This window comes from Dipodomys merriami, unplaced genomic scaffold, assembly GCF_024711535.1.
Source record: "Dipodomys merriami isolate MVZ:Mamm:240054 unplaced genomic scaffold, mDipMer1.0.p SCAF_37, whole genome shotgun sequence".
Lineage (NCBI taxonomy): Eukaryota > Metazoa > Chordata > Mammalia > Rodentia > Heteromyidae > Dipodomys > Dipodomys merriami.
This window is the reverse complement of record NW_027205270.1, coordinates 3,688,883-3,704,737: the sequence shown is the minus strand read 5'-3', so window position 1 is coordinate 3,704,737 and position 15,855 is coordinate 3,688,883. Positions and strand designations below refer to the sequence as shown.

The window sequence follows — 15,855 nt, the reverse complement described above, 5'->3', positions numbered from 1 at the left end:
GTACAAGACACTATGGTGAAAAAGAACTTTACAATGTGGGGGGGAGGAGTGGGGAGGTGGGGAGGGAAGGGATGGTAGGAGAAAAACAAAGGAGGGGGTAACAAAGCTCGATAGGAAACATACTCATGTAACTGTAACCCCTCTGTACAGTACCTTTACAATAAAAAAAAATTTTTTTTGAGCCAAGAGCTGGTGGTTCATGCCCGTAATCCTAGCTACTCAGGAGGCTGAGACCCGAGGATCACGATTCAAAGCCAGCCAGGGCAAGAAAGTTTGTGAGACTCTGATCTCCAATCATGAGCCAGAAAAATGGAAGTGAGGCTGTGGCTCAATGTGGCAGAATGCTAGTCTTGAGCAAAAAAGCTCAGGGATAGCACCCATGCCCGGAGTTCAAACCCCATGACCAGCACACACACACACACACACACACACACACACACACACACACACACACACACACACACACACACACACACACACACACAATCTGTGGGGGAGAGGGGGTTTCTGATTCACACATCCTGGTTGCTTACCCTCGTATGGAGTCCAATCTAGAATGGATAGAGGTAGCAGGTGCTTGCCTAGCACAAGATCCTGGGTTCAATTCTCAGCATGAGAAAAAATTAAACTATCAAATAAATAAAATAGGAACCAGAAATGCACCCTGCTCTGGCCACACTTGCATGTGGCTCACATGTGTGTTTATGAGGGCTCCTCCAGCACAGACCACAGATGGTCCACATCTCTCAGAGAACTGGTACAAAATCTGGCCTTTAGGTAACTGCAGAAGATTATTCACGTGACAGCTCCTGGTGGTTAGCCCAAGTCAGTCCATGGCACACTCCATTCTCATGCTGTAACATTTGGAGGCAAAGGCTATTACTGAGTTTCCAGGGTTTGGGCTCATTTTTGCATTGTTGTTGTTTGTTTATTTGTTTTGGGGGGTATTGTTTTTGGGGGAGTTGCACTCATGTGCTCTGGTACTGAAGCTTAAACTCAGGGCCTGAGCCCTGTCCCTTAGCTTTTTCACTCAAGGCTGATGCTCTACCCTTTTCCGTTTTTACTGGTTAATTGGAGGTAAGAGTCTTGCCAACTTTTTTGCCTGGGCTGGCTTCAACTTCAATCTTCAGATCTCAGCCTCCTGAGTAGATAGGATTACAGGTGTGAGCTACTGCCCCTGTTAGGACTTTGGTTCCTATAAAGTTCAAAAGTTGGACTCAAACTGAAAGACTTGTATCCTCTCCAGCCAATTATAACCAGACCATGGACAGAACTATGGACAGTCTCTGTTCCTGCTACATACAGTATTTCCTCATGACACATCTTCCTGGAAAAGGCTAGCCTTTCATTCCGGCTCTTGCAACACAAACTGCTTCCAGGCAGCTGGTAGATAGGGAGGGGAAGTTGTTTTACTCTTTCCCGGCTGAGGTTCACTTCTTTCATGAGACTTTTCTTTCCAGACTACTTCTACCAACAAGTGCTTAACCTACATCCCTTCTGTATCCTGCAGCTTATCTGGCCTTCTAGAACGTTGCTCATCAAATTCATAATGCTTCATTCGTTCCATCAACAACTGCCATGAGAATTCTGCCTTGTTTCCTTAACCAAATTGGACATTTCTGGAGGGCTGAGATCTTTTTGTATTTTTCCTTTTCAGCACCTAGCTCTATTTGTCTTCCTTGATGAACATGGTGTTATATGCTTTCCTTGGTCACCATATTTAAAACTCAAACAAAGACAAGCACTTATGGCTCACTCCTGTAATTCTAGCTACTCAGGAGGCTGAAATCTGAGGCTTGTATTTCAAAGCCATCCCAGGCAGGAAAATCCATGAGACTCTTATCCCCAATTAACTACCAAAAAAAGCCAGAAGTAGAGCTATGGCTCAAGTGGTAAAATGCTAACCTCAAGCACAAAAGCTTCAAGGACAGTATCCAGGCTCTGAGGTCAAGCCCCAGTACTGGCACAAAAATAAATTAATAAAATTCATACAAATCATCTCCTTCTCTCTATCCTGAAGTATAATTTACTTTGTTTAATACATCACCCCCATTAAATTGGCTTCAGGACACAGATTTCTGTCTATTTTGTTCACACTGATTTTTTTTCCAATATTTAGAACAGTGCTGGACATACAGTGCTTGCTCATTTAGTACATGTTGAATTAATGGATGAATTAAATAAGAATTAGGAAGTGTAAACTGGAGACTGGTGGCTCATGCCTGTAATCCTAGCTATGTAAGAGGAGTTAAGATCAGAAGATCATGGTTCAAAACCAGCCTGGGCAGGAAAAGTCATGAGACTCATCTCTAATTAACCATCAGAAAACCAGAAGTGTTTTTGAGCTATGGCTCAAAATGATCAAGTACTAGCTATGAGCAAAAAAATCTCAGAGACAGCACCCATTCCTTGAGTTCAAACCCCATAATCAGAAAAAAAAATTAAAAGAATTAGGAAGTATAGCACCAATTTATGAGACTGACCATTTTCTATTTCATCTCGTCAATGTATATTTTATGTACTTCTCTTTGTGAATTTCAGAATTTATTTGGCCAAATAAATTTTATATTTTACTTCATCTATCTCTGTTTATTTGGCAATATTGGGGTTCAGCGCCTCAAACTCACTTAGCTTGCTTGCTTGCTTGGTGCTTTAGCACCAGCACTTGAGCCATGTTTCTGGTCCCTTTTTTTCATTTTTTTTGTGCTTTATTTCTAACTCAGAAAATGCAGAGATAAAGAGTAATGGTGAGGAATAATTAAATTATTACTCTATACCAATGACTACATCTATTATGATTTAATCAAATGTTCCTCTTCTTAGGTTGATATTATGAAAATCACTGTTGTTGTTGTTTTTTCTGATACAGACCTGAATCTTCTAGAAAGCAAATAACTGGCTTAGTCTCATAGCATGTGAGTGGTGGAACTGGAACTCAAACCCAGGCCATTTCAGTTTATCAACAATCTGTTTTGCTTTCCTGACCAAACAAAACCTAAGTTTCCAGTACCCCTCTTGAGCTTCCTTCCCCTGGGAGATAATCAGGAAAGGTTGCAAGTTGGCTATTTACAGATTACCTAACAGAGGGGACGCTAGTGGCAGAAAAAGAAACTTAAACAACAACTCCTAATCCAGGAAGTGTTTTCAATATGTACTGATGGGCAATTTTAGTTGCACCATAAACATGAACTGGATCGATGACTACAGAGAGAGTAGGTATAAGGGCAAAAATGGGACATACGTTTTGGTTATCTTGATTAGAGAGATTAATTCAGTTCCCAAAAGCAGACCTGGATACACAAGCCTGAAGTCCAAGCAAAAGGACAAGAGATCAATTTGGGAGTTGACATCATGACAGAACTTTGTCTACAGCAAATGCCTTGTGGCTGCCAAATTTTCTTTTTAGGTATCAGCACCTCAGTCCCAAAGACTATCGGATGTTCGAGGCTGATTAGTGAGGGCCATGGAAGTGTTTCAGAGTCCCCTGAATGTCTGCAGCTGCTGCAGAAGGAAGCTTGAGTTTCTCTTCTCACCTGAGTTATATTGGGAAATCATGAGTGAACGTCGTCTATTGCAATTGTTCGATGGTTGGCATGATTAACCCCAAAGATTGATTTTAAGCTTCCAGCCCACCTCTGACACTTCCCTACCGAGCTTACATGGCTGAATAAAGCATTTGTAAATGAATGTATGCTGTTTAGCTATGTTGAAACCACAGTTCAGGCCTGAGATCTAACTTGTTTCCTTCCAGTGGCTTCCTCTGATCTACCTTTGTGATAACATTCTTGGATCTGAATCAGGTGATGCTGATCTTCTTTCTTTTTCTATTCTGGGCCACACTACTCAGGCAATAGTCAGCTCCTCCTTTCCCCAAGCCATGGTGGAGATTTCAGAAAATGGGGGCCCTGAGGAGAGAGGTCCCAACAGTTGAGGGGGTGGTGGGGGTATCTGAAAATGACTGTCTGTGGGAGGAATGAAAAGATCTTTTAGCAGCATTGAGAATCCAGCTGAGGGCAGAAATCATACGTGTGTTCTAGAACCATCCAGCCTGGCTACAGAATTTTCTCCCTAAGACATTAAAAAATGGTAGGGAGGACATGATGTTAGGAAAAGGCCTGACATCAGTATATCAGGAGAGCAAGATACAAGTCACTGAGGACAATCTAAGGGAAACAACTGCCAACAGGTCCCAGGCTGGACAAAAAACGAAGGGAAAGCCAATAAACTACTCCACGGTGGCCCATCCCAGCTGAGCTGTGAGTGAACCAGCCAGGACCTTGAGAGCATGGGGGAAATCCCAGAAAGCCAAGACCAGGACAAAGGAGTTTAACACAGGTCATACCCCAAGGCCAGGTTGAGTTCAGTGCCCAAAACACCCCCATCTTCAACCACAAGCCAGGTAGCAAGAGACCTACACAATCTCCACTGACTATGTTAACAACCCCACTCACCAGATTCCCAGGAATCAGGATGTAATAAGGCCTGAATTTTCCAGGAATAATTCAGTGCCACTAGCTAAGTCTCTACAATTCCTTTCTTTCTTTCTCTCTTCCTTTTTGTGTCAATACTGGGGCTTGAACTCAGGGCCTTCTCCTCTCTAGAGCTCTGGCTGGCACTCTACCACTGGAGCCACATCCCCACATCCAAAGTTTTAGCTGATTAGCTGAAGACAGTGTTTTTTCTGTCCAGGCTGGCTTTGGGTCTTGATTCTCAGATCTCAACCTCCTTAGTAGCTAGGATTACAAGCTCTACTGCCAGGCTACAGTTCACATTTTCTTTTCTTTCTCTTCTTTTTCCTCTTCTTTCCTCTTTTTCCTCTTTCTCTTCATCCTTGGTGTCTTCTCATCTTCCTTCACCTCCTTAACCTCTTGCTCCTCCTTCTCTTCTTGCCCTTCCTTCCTCCTCCTCCTTTTTTTTATTTGAAATAAATACATCACATAGCTCAGGCTAACTTCCACCTCAGTTGCAAATAATGGTGAAGATAATAGTACCCTTTTCACGGGGTTATGTGAAAAATAAATGTTTTGTTTTGTTTTTTGCACTAGTCCTGGAGCTTAAATTCAGAACCTATGCACTGTCCCTGAGCTTTTGTGCTCAAGGGACAGCTCCATTTGTAGCTTTTTGTTTGTTAATTGGATCTAAGAGTCTCATGGACATTCCTGCCTGGGCTAGCTTGAACCAAGATCCTCAGATCTGAACCTCCTAAGTAGCTAAGAATATAGGCATTAGCCACCAGTGTCTGGCCAGATAAATAATTTAATACATGAAAAGCACTCTGAAGACTACTTTCCCTGCCCCTGAGTATGAAGAAAGAGCCTGGACATCACAACTGTTAAAAAGCTAGTTAACTACCAAGATTAAAGTAGTAAAGTAATAACCTCCTGAATAATGTCCCTTTCAAGGTATCAGACCCCATTTGAGTCCACTGATGTCCGAAGTAGAGGAAGAGCAGGGGCTGTGAAACTACTCAGGTAGATACATTGTTTTGTTAAGAGTGTAAGAATCTGTTCCAAAATGTGGGATTAACTGTCTGGTCCCTAGTCTACCATTGCTCCCCTTATTCTCAGCAGAACACATCTGTGCCCAGAGAAAGGCTAGTCTCCTTGCTCTCTTCCATATCCTCACATTCAGATCTGCCTGCTAAAAAACCCGGCTACATTGTCTTTTCTCCAGCTCAGTGAATGAGAGAAGTCCTTTCTTATTTAAGAATAAAGCAAGCTCGGGCACCAGTGGCTCACACCTGTAATCCTAGCTACTCAGGAGGCTGAGATCTGAGGATTGTGATTTGAAGCCAGCCTGGGCAGGAAAGTTCATGAGACTCTGAGCCCCAATTAACCACCACACCCAAAAAAGAGCTAGATTTGAAACTGTGTATCAAATGGTAAATAGCTAGCCTTGAGCACAAAAGCTCAGAGAAAGCTCCCAGACCCCGAGTTCAAATTCTAGGACTGGTACCAAAGAGAGAGAGAGAGAGAGAGAGAGAGAGAGAGAGAGAGAGAGAGAGAGAGAGAGAGAGAGAGAGAGAGAGAGAGAGAGAGAGAGAGAGAGAGAGAGAGAGAGAATGCAGACTGTTTCTTCAGCCTGAAACTTGGGACTAGCCTTCAATATATTATTACTCTCTGCTTCCTTTTACTAACCTACATTTTTGCAGCCAAAGCAACTCTGCACATCAATGTGTTCCCCTCTCAAAATGCTCTCCAACCCAATCTTACCCACCCCAAAGAGAGGGGACTGTAAGAGAGAACTGGCTCACCACTCTGTGCCTCTGTGCCTTCATCTGTCACATGGAAATAATATTCACAACCCACAGGATCACTTTGTGGATAAATTTAGAACTGGCCACCTGATTGCCCAACATCTAAGGCTATTTGAGGCAATGGCCTCTGGAAGACAGTTGCAAAGAAGAGCTAATTTGGGGTGAGAGACACTGATCCTCTGGCCTGTATTGTATCCTGGCTGTGCCAAGTTTTTAAGCCTGAGCTGGTTTCCTATGATACCTAGCTTACTTCTAGCTACCTAGCTACTGCCCTTAACTGATGCCGATTAGGATGGGCTCAAGAAATGAAACAAACTTAATGCTATTCCAAGCAGAATATAGCTTGAGAAGCTAAATCTCAAATGAGGACTAAACCTTGGCTGTGGAGAGATAGGTGTTTTCCCTGTTCTGCAAAGGAAAATGCAAAGTGGCATGTGAACAAATCTATTGAAATTACAAGGCAGTTATCTTTGGGTCTTGCAAATTTGCTTTTGAGAATTTGCCTCAGGGATATACCTTATCCCTAAAAGATGATGCCGTACAAATTAGTTTTAAATCAGCCCAGATTACAACAAGAAAAAATTAGAACTCCAGAATCCATTAAGGAGACTAGTTAAATATTGTATGATACTTCCTTACAACACCTTAAAACAGAACAAGGAAGTTTTCTATGTAGATAATATGGAAAGGTCTCCTTGATATAACACTTGAATAAGAAATACCCTAAACCAACACTGGTGGCTCCTGTCTATAATCCTATCTATTCAGGAAGCTGAGATCTGAGGATAGAGATTCGAAGTCAGCCTGAGCTGGCTGTGAGACTCTTATCTCCAATTAACCACCAAAAAAAAAAGAAGAAGAAGAAGAAGAAGTAGAGCTGTGGCCCAGGTTTACAGCGCTAACCTTAAGTAAAAAAAAAAAAAAAAAAAAATAGGGTCTCAGGTCCTGAATTCAAACCCCATGACAGACAACAACAATAACAAAAAACAAAAACAAAAGAAAAGCTGCAAGTGAGCTAGAGCCAGGCACTGGTAACTCACACTTACAATCCTAACTACTCAGGAGGCTGAGATCTAAGGATGGTTGTTTCCCAGACAGGAAAATCTGTGAGACTCTTTTCTCCCATTAACCACCAAGAAACTAAAATGGAGCTGTAACTCAAGTGGTAGAGCACTAGACTTGAGCAAAAGAGCTCAGGGACAGCACCCAGGTCCTAAATTCAAGCCCCATGACTGACAAAAAAAAAAGAAAAAACTGCAAGTGGAGCTCAAGTGGTAGAGCCCCAGCCTTGAGCAAAAAGAGCTAAGAGACAGTGCCCAGGCCATGAGTTCATGCCCCGTACCAACATACACACATATACATACACATGCGCACATCCATAAACATATACACACATATACATACACACAAAACTCTGAAATAGAAATGCATTTTAACTCTTGTTTTTTCAGCATATTTCTGTGTATATTATTTTTTATTTTTAAGTGATGTGAATATTTTAACTTTGTAAAAACTACATTGATTAGAAAGAAAATCTCCCCAGACTGCAGTTCAGAAAAGCTGGTTGACAAAGAATATATATGACTTGATGCTGACTGGGCTCCTAGATACCCTGTATTTCCTCAGCTGGAAGGTAGGAGAGTGCTCTGTCTACTTTCAGTTCCTTCCAACCCTCTATAAATAAGATTCTTTCCTGGATCATGCCCTGTTTTATATCATTGCTACCCTTTGTGACATTTCATCTGTGCAAGGGTAAACTGACTGAGCAAGTTTGGCACCAGTTTCCAGAGAATTCCCAGCATTTTACACTCCATATTTTGTTACTTCTTACTCTTAGATTATATTTGTCAATTGTCTGTGTTTGTGTGCTTTTCTTTTAGGCTTAATGTAGAAGCTTTTACTTTTGCACTTTAACTTGCATTAATCTTTTAGAATGCAATTTGATTATACAAAATGTGTTTTATAAGAATTTAGTAGAGCATCCTGTTTCTTGAGGCATTATCCACACATGGCATGTTCTCGTTCTATTTTGTTCATTCATTTGGGCTTCTTTCAGTTAGGGGTTGTGAGGATGAGGAGTGAGGGTAAAAGAAATTCATGGGTTTAAGATGGAAGTGAACCAGATTGCCCTATTACTTATTGGGGGAAGAAAGACAATGTTTGAAGCTGGTCACTGGTAACTCATGCCTGCAATCCTAGCTACTCAGGAGGCTAAGATCTGAGAATGAAAGTTCAAAGCCAGTACAGTCAGGAAAATCCATGAGACTTTCATCTCCAATTAACTAGCTAAAAGCTGAAAGTATAGCTGTGGCTCAAGTGGTAAAGTTGCCCTTGAGTTAAAAAAAAAAAAAAAGCCAAGCAAGATCACAAGGTTCTGACTTCAAACCCCAGTTTCTCTCTGTCTCTGTCCCTCTTATGTGAGCTCAGACATTTAAATTTTTTACTGAAAATTGTTCCTTAGTCTAACAATTGTACTCCTTGGTATTCACCCAAAGAATTGAAGATTTATGTCTTCACAAAGCCTTGCGTATAAATATGTATAAGATTATTTGTGATTACTAAAACTTAGATATTTACAAAAACCAAAAATATTTACCAAAACCAAGATATTTCAGGAGGTGAGTGGATATATAAAATGGCAAATCTAGGCAACAATATAAAAGAAACATAACAAAGCCACCAAAAGACATGGAGAAGGCACCAGCACATATTATTAAGTAATAGAAGCCAGTCTGAAAAGGCTACAGACTATTATAAATAGAAAGACAAAATATGGAGGAAATAAAAAGATCAGTGGTTGCCAGATCTAGTTTGGAAGGAGGGATAATGGGGAAAGCCCAGAAGACTTTTAATACTGTGAAACTGTTCTACAAAACTCTATACTGGTGGATATATTTTATTATATATTTATCCATACCCATACCATGGCCATCACCAAATGTGAACCTGACATAAACTAGATTTGGGGTGATGATGCTATAAGTCAGTGTATGTTTATCAACTGTCAATATCATAATGAATAATGGATGCTGGTGATAGCGGGAAGTAGGTATTGGGGAACGGAGGGTATAAGAGATTTCTCTCTTTCTTCTCAATTTTGCTGGAAACATGAAACTCATCTAAAAATAATCTTTTTTTAAAAGAAATTCATAATTACCCTTACTCAAACACAGCTTTTTTTCTTTTGTTCATATTTATGTCTGGGCTCTGATCATAAGAACTTGCTTTCTGAAAAACCAGAATCTCAATCATTGTGAAGGTTTATTTCCACTGTTTTTACCTAGAATTGCTTTATGTAAGCCAGTGAACTCAAAGTCTTTGTAATGATTATTTTACTGACTTAATGATATCTCATTGCATAGATACACTGCAATTTAGTTAGCTTTTTCCTGATATGCTGAAGTTCCTGTACATTTTTTTGAAATTTTTTTCTTTAAAATAAATGTTTAGGTAAAAGATATAAATATGTTAGATGTTCTTATCACCTTCTTACTTTTTTCCTTTCTCAACTTTATCCTATCTCCTTCTATGAAATTTATTAATAAAATTAGACAAATTATCTGTTGTGTTTATTGACCACTGAGGTCAAGATTTTACTCCCTAATATACTTGAATAAGCTTTTTGAAACCCGAATTTAAATTACTATAACTATTATTTTATTTTAAAAGTGATGCTATCACTCTGCTGCATATAATCTATTCTAAAATTCTTTTTTGAAATATGTTATTGTTATCTATCAATTCTTTTATCATTTTTCTGCATCCTCACTTCAAATAGAAATAATCTCAATCTTTGCTAAGTTTTCTATAACTTGATTTAAATAGTCATAAGTTTATAGACTTGGAGTATACTTTGGTGTGTGGAAGAAGTAGGAATCAGTCTTGATTGACTGTATTTTCTTCTGACATATACAATCCCTCTCCTAGGAAGTCAGTTGGGCAACATCAAGTATCCAGTAGAGTATTCAGCAATTAACCAGTGAAATTTCACATTGCTCTGTAAGATTTGGCTTCATTTTATCCAGCATGTGTCTTGAGTTTTTGTCAGGGAAAGAGAAATGCGGAAGGTAGTACCAGCTTGAACTCACGACTCTGACTCCCACTTGCTTTTCTTAGCATTTTGCTGGTTAACTGGAAATAAAGTCTCTCGGTCTTTTCTGCTTTCTAGAATGAGGCCTTCAGCAACCTGAACTCTGGATTCTTCATTTTTTAAGAAAGAACCTAAAACTAGTGCTTGCCATGGCAGAAACTCAGAGACCACAGCAGAGTCCTTGTCCCTGCAAATGTACTCATTGACAGTAATGATCATCACCTTCCTTGCTTCCATTGTCCTCTTAGAGTTTCTAAGATCTATGTGAGAGGATGGAAGATATTACAGCCAGGGGAAGGCATGGACATTAAGAAAGGACATGTAAAAGTTTTAGAAAAGCCATTTACACACATACATGCACACACATAAACCTACATAACAGTTCCAGGCTCTGCTATCTTTGATGAGGATTGTTATCACACATAGACATAGATCATGGCCAAATCAACTAAACTTTGTTAAGATGAGTCTATCAGAGTTTATCTCTTTACTTGTCAATATCTGACCATCTAAACTTCCCAAGTGAGCACTCATAGCCATCCCATTTCAAAGAATTTTTATGTGAAATAATGTATTTATGTCCTTGCTAGTGCGGCCAAAGCCTGGAAAGTCATTAGTTTTCTATCACTAGGGCACTGCTTAAATAAACTAGGACACAGCCACACAAAGGAACATTCTGTGGCTATAAAATAAGAATGAGGAACTATCCTGTGCACTGATAAGGGACAATTTCCTAGATTTATGAGTACGTAAAAGCAGGTGCAGCAGATTATAAAACATGCTGCCCTTTCTACAAGACCCACAAAAGTATCAACTCCCCACCCCCAAGCTAAAAAAAAATACTTAGATGGGGTTCATCCTAGGAAACAAGGCAGGTTCTGCATCAGTGTATAAACAGCTGAGGGTGAAAAGTGACACCATCATTTTAATAATTTAAATTCACTATCCCTCATGATTCTCTTAAAAGGAAAATATGAAACCTTGCTTTGTTAGAGAAAACACAAAGATATCCCTTTAATACTAGATACCTATAAGGAACCAAGAGAGAATATGAGAAACAACAGTGGACTACAAAGGCATTGCTATAAAATTAGAGAGAGTTTTATCTTTCTGGGACATTCTAGGTATCAGGTGAAAATAAGAAAAGGAGGAGTCATCTATCAGGCGCTGGTGGCTCATATCTGTAACCCCAACTACTTAGGAAGCTGAGATCTGAGGATCATGGTTTGAAGCCAGCCCAGGCAGGAAAGTCTGTGAGACTTGTATCGCCAATGAACTACTCAGAAAACGCTGTAAGTGGCACTGTGGCTCAAGTGGTAGAGCACTAGACTTGAGCAAAAAAAAGCTCAGGGACAGTGCCCAGACCCTGAATTCAAGCCCCAGGACTGATGAAAGAAAGAAAGAGAGAGAAAGGAAGGAAGGAAGGAAGGAAGGAAGGAAGGAAGGAAGGAAGGAAGGAAGGAAGTGATTATTATGTTCAAATGGTGAAATGTTAACCAATACAAGTCTAGCTAATATAACAAATATCAGGCAACAGAATCCTATGAAGCTATCAAACATGATGATGTAGAACTAAATTTATTTTCATAGAAAATTGCCTAAGAGACAGTAGCAACTGGAAGAAGCAGGTTACAAAATGGTTTCATAGTATGATTTAATTTAAAATATATGTTCATAAAGGACTGGACATGGTGGTAAAAAAAAAAAATCTGTAATCCCAGCAATGCAGGAGATACAGGCAAAGAATATCATGCTCTTAGACTGGCCCTGATCAAAGAGCATGAGACCCTATTGTTAAAATAACTAACACAAAAAAAGAAATAGGGATGTGGCTCAAGAGTTTGAGTGCCTGCCTGTCTAGCAAGCATGAAACACTGAGTTTAAACCCCAGTACCATAAATAAACAAATAATAAATGTCTATATTTTATGTTGACTATCTAACATAGAGAAAGACCTGAAAGGAAATTCACCAAAACATATTTAAAATTATATCTCTGAATTATGAGGTTATTCTCTATACCTTTTAGTATTTCCTGAGTGCTTTAATACAGCATATTTATCTAATAAATTATTTATAATAACATTAGTTGCACCCGGCACCAATGGCTCATGCCTGTAATCCTAGCTACTCAGGAGGCTGAGATCTGAGGACTGTGGTTCAAAGCCAGCCCTGGCAGGAAGGTCCGTGAAACTCTTATCTCCAATAAAACCAGAAGTGGTGCTGTGGCTCAAGTGGTAGAGCACTCTCCTTGAGCTGAAGAGCGCAGGGGCAGTGCCCAGGCCCAGAGTTCAAGGCCCACGACCGACCAAAAAACTTAAAAAAAAAAAAAGTAAATAAATAAGTAAATAACATTAGTTGTTCAAAAAGGATTTCATTGTGACATTTTCACACATGTATACAATGTATCCTGATCAACTTCACCCCCTCTATCACTCTCCTTTACTCTTTCTTCCTTCCTAAAACAGTTTCAGCAGGTATCACTGTTCTATTTTCACACATGCAAATAAACTATGTGGTTTATTAGCCCTCCTCCCTCTTGCCAGTACCTCCCCTTCTCCAACAGAACCCGTACTTCTTTCCTGTCATTCTTTTTTTAGTGTATATGTTAAGGCGTTCACTAGGGTGTTTCAGCTGTGCATAGATTAAGCATATTTATATAATAGTCTTAAACAATAAAATTCTTTTACATGCCTCTGAACCATTAGATTGATCTGATTTTCCTGGTCACTGTCCCTCAACCTCTTCAAAAGGAAACCACAGATCATTGGCTTCTGAATCAGCCTAGCCTAGGCTCAATGCCCCAGGCAACCCCAGGCCTGGTATTAGTGTGGACACAGAGGTCTAGCCTTCTCCTAGCCATTTGCATAAAACTCCCAGCCTTCTTGAGATTGTTCTGCATACCTTTCCCAAAGTAGATAGGCCCTGGCTTGTCTCTACCAAAAGCTTTTGACTCCCCCAGTGAGTACGTTTGGAAGTCACTTTGACAGTCACAAGCCTCAGAAGACCAGGCTTTTCAGTCCCATTCCTGAGCATACCAAGTCCAAGTACTTCTTCCCATGGTACTTTAAAACCTTAACTGTCTCTCATCTGTGCCTCTTCATTTGACCCCCAGCCTATAACCTCAGACATTGGTCCATTTTGCTACCTTATTCCTCTAGACCAGGTTTCATGAAATCTGGGACTTTGAAAAATATTAGCGTAGTCATTTCTTATCTAGAACAAGCTCATCAATCACCCCTTTCCATGATTTAGTTATGATCTAGGATGCAACATACCAGTACAAATGCCTTCAAATTAGAGTTGCTTCAAGCTTGGTACACTTTACACTCATTTCTATCTGCCCTGGTTATTCCATCTCTAATTCCAAAGCATTTGAGCAAACCAGAAAAAGGCAGCAGCTACAAGGCAGGCATCAAAAGTGACTGCCTGGCTTATACTTGTCATGCTAGCTACTCAGGAGGTTGAGATCTGAAGATCACAGTTCAAAGCCAGCCTGGGTACACTGTGAGACTCTGTAATTTACCTCCAAAAACTTGAAGTGGAGCTATGGCTCCAGTGGCAATGCACTAACCTTGAGCAAAAAAGCTAAGGGAGGGCTGGGAAGGTGGCTCAGTGGTAGAGCGCTTGCCTTGCATGCCTGAGGCCCTGGGTTCGATTCCTCAGCACCACATAAGCAAAAAAAAAAAAAAAAAAAAGCTAAGGGACAGCACCCAAGCCCTGAGTTCAAGCCCCAGTACTGGATCACACACACACACACACACACACACACACACACACACACACACACACACACACACACAAGCAATAGACTGCAATGATTGGGAAAATATAAACCTCTGAGAAAGGAATCAAATAGCCATATGCCTAGGATATCATCTCACAGTGTGGTAACTCATAATAGGGGCCGGAGTTCATACATGCACATGCATGGGTCACCTTCAGCATGCTTGCTGAGGACACCTGGATTTTTCCAAACAACTCCCAGAGCTCTCAGGACTGCCTACTATGCTCAAAGTTGACTGGGCTCTTCTTTGGAATGCCTCCCCCAGAAGATTTGCACAATCACCTCAACAGACAACAGGGCTCTGTAGGGCAGTGCTCAGTGAGCTGAATGTGTTTCTATTTGGGGCATATTTGTATATTGATATATTTAAAGCACATGTAGTGTTTGCTGCATAGGTACTTATTCCTAGACCTGGATAATGGAAAGGAAAGAAAAATGGACCAAGTAACTGTAATGGTCTAAGTTTTCTGATTAACATCACCTTCCTCTTCTGTAAAATAGTTCTAATAATACCTACATGAAGCAATAAAAAGATTGCTATAAAGATCTAGTGGGACAGTGAATGTAATACTTCTATAGCAGACATAAAGAATGTGTTTTACTATAGTAATTCCCTTTATCTAGATTAGATCATGGATTTAAAGTTATAGGAGGAAAGAAAACTACAAGTGTCTATGACTCAAATAGGAAGCAATTGTCAGCCAAGGCGCCAGTGGCTTATGACTATAATCCTAGCTATTCAGGAGGCTGAGATCTGAGGATCACAATCATCCTGGGCAAGAAAGTCTGTGAGAATCTTACCTCCAACAAACTACTCAGAAAAAGCCAGAAGTGGCTCAAGTAGTAGAGCATTATCCTTGAGCAAAACGAAGCTCAGGGATAGTGCCTAGGCCCTGAGTTCAAGTGGAAGGAAGGAAGGAAGGAAGGAAGGGAAAGGAGGGATGAAGGAAGGGAAATGAGGGAGGGAGGAAAAGAGGGAGAAAAGGAGGTAGGGAGGGAGTGAACAATTTGTCTTGCATTTCTCAGGGAAGACTTCCTACCAGCACTGCATTAGCAATAGGCCATTGTTGGATGAAATGCGACACCTACTGCATATAACTTGGAACTGCAGTTGGGACTGTCGTCCTGGAAGCCAGAAGCCTTCATACTTTGGCCATGATGGTTGTGCAAGTGTAGTCAGGCACAAAATCCTTACTTTACCACTGTTAACCTATTTTTTAAAATTTCCGATTAGTATCTTCTCTGGAAAAATCACAATATTCTTTTTTAAAAATAGCATTTTTCATATTCTAATGTAATTATATTATCAAACTTAAAGAAAAATTAAAGATCCTTCAATAGCACTACTATCTATTATAACTAAGTGTTCTTAGTTAAAAACTGCTACAACCACAATTAGCATCTTTTTCTTCATTCTTCCATCCCTTTCTCTCCTCCCCCTCCTTCTCTCTCTCTCTCCCTCCCTCCCTCCTTCTCTCTCTCTTTGCACATTTTAAAAAGGAAAAACTAACTCAGGAGTGAAATCCCTCACCTGGGTTAAGTACTTCTAACAGTTTTATTTGTGTTAACTCCCACTACTCTGTGATACCACAAACAATAAGGAAAGCAAATTTCTTGCCATAGTTTCTAGCTACAAAACACTAGGAACATACCTGTAGTCAAGCAAGCTGGGTTAATTACTCTGTGTTGAAGGAGAATGGAAGTCATAGGGAATCTTAGGCCA

At 40.2% G+C, this 15,855-nt stretch overlaps 1 protein-coding gene across 1 annotated transcript in view; it reads right to left on the bottom strand.

Annotated features, from left to right (window-relative positions):
* Hk2 (hexokinase 2) overlaps nucleotides 1–15,855 on the bottom strand; it is a 198,581-nt gene extending 182,726 nt beyond the window's left edge. The window contains exon 1 of the mRNA XM_069989070.1: nucleotides 15,785–15,855. The gene's annotated coding sequence lies outside the window, so the exon portion shown is untranslated. The remainder of the gene's footprint in view (nucleotides 1–15,784) is intronic.